The sequence below is a fragment of the Mirounga leonina genome, unplaced genomic scaffold (assembly GCF_011800145.1).
Source record: "Mirounga leonina isolate KUSES-001 unplaced genomic scaffold, KU_Mleo_1.0 Mir_127, whole genome shotgun sequence".
Lineage (NCBI taxonomy): Eukaryota > Metazoa > Chordata > Mammalia > Carnivora > Phocidae > Mirounga > Mirounga leonina.
In genome coordinates, this window is record NW_023270316.1 from 10,486,806 (window position 1) to 10,488,510 (window position 1,705).

Here is a 1,705-nt window from a genome sequence, read left to right on the forward strand (position 1 = left end):
GTGCTCAACAATCATTATTTCATGCAACTAAAAGGAGTACATTCTACTTTTTTTTCAGGAAAATAAAACACAATAGTTTTACAATTCATTTAATGGCAAATGGTAATCATCAAATTAGCAATGGTTATTTTCAAAAGTTATTACACTAGCTGTGCTGTCATTTCTCAAGGATGATTAGATACCTAGAGTCACAGACATTTCCCACATAAGATGCATCATATAAATCAGACTTGGTTTATCACCAGCATTGATAAAACCAGACCTAGGGAAGAACTAAGTCTGGGGACACATGCATGGTTAATATAGCAAATGTTTAGCCTACCCCGATTATAACAAAATCAGAACAGCAAGAATATACACAGAGTACATTCTACTTTTTTAAAAATCCACAATATAGTCAACTGACATGTATACACAATGCAGTTATCCTCAGAGTGCTCATGGCAACCCTGCTGCTAAGCTTATTGATCTTTAATGAATTACCTGCTTTGTTGACATCTGCACTCTTCAATTCCAAAATCAACCACACATTTCCTCAATAGTCCACCTCTCCACTTTCATTTATTTGCAGACTGTCCACAGAGACAATCCACTAAAAAGAGGACAACACGCACCTTGGAACCAGAATGCTTGGGTCCAAGCTTTAACTTGTAATTTAATCAACTGTGCACAAAATCTGATTTTCCTCGTCTCTGTTTCTGTGTGAATTATCTTACACTCCTTCCTCATCTTTTCCAAACAAGCAGGTGGCAAAAGTATCACCATTAGGAAAAGCTTTGGAAACCCAAAAACAGCCATTGTCCTTGCTCAGTGGAAAGTTTAAGAGACAGTTATCTGTTCTCAGAAGCTTTATGACGTGAACTATGAGGATCTGCCTCACAGAAGCCACTATTAATTTATTGCAAGTGCATTTGCAAAATATTAGACACACTCAACTTCAGGTCTAAACCTAGAGACATGTTCTATCCAGTTGGATCCTCAAAATTGCCCTGGAAGATAAGGAGGCAAGGGACCATTCTTCCCATTTTGCAAATGAGGAAAGGGAGGCTTGAGTCTTAGCAAACTGACCAAGATCACACAGCCAGAAAAGGGCCAAACCAGAACTTGATTTTTCAACTTTTCTAATCCCTAGTTGTTCACCTTGCAACACCTTTAACAAGAAGGAACAAGGCAGTGCACAAATCCTTTTTCAGTGCAGGAATGACAATTTAATAACCCAAGAGATTTAATGTACCTCCAGAAAGATTCACTTCTCCCCTACTTACATTGAAAGAGTCAGGTTGATTCTACATTCTCATAAATTGATTTAAAACAATCAGGAGAAGGCTCATTAAGCTTCACCTACACAACAAAAATAAAATACTTAGCATTCATGCGTAACTTCACATTTTATAGATACTGACAAGGAGCTATCAAGAATTTATTTCATAGATAGCTATTATAATTATTTCACAACACAGAACACCTAGACAGGCTTCCTTTTTATTGGAAAGAGAGGTTTTAAAGGTCAATTTAACAATACCACTATGTGAGAGCTCCCAGCCTCAGTCTGGTGGGACGCATTCTTGAAGTCTTGCACATTTAATTTACAATGAGCTTCAATAAATTGTACCCTTTAGCTGTCTCACGTGATAGAGGTCACGGACATATGCTGAAGCTTAGCTGCAGACAGACACTATACGGTGCATTCTAGTCATTTCCAGCT

The 1,705-nt window shown here is 37.7% G+C and overlaps 1 non-coding gene across 1 annotated transcript; it reads right to left on the minus strand.

Annotated features, from left to right (window-relative positions):
• Window positions 1-233: 233 nt before the first annotated feature.
• Window positions 234-362, minus strand: LOC118009717. Its single transcript, XR_004679002.1, has one exon. It is a non-coding gene; the product is annotated as a small nucleolar RNA SNORA72 (small nucleolar RNA).
• Between the last annotated feature and the right edge of the window lie 1,343 nt (window positions 363-1,705).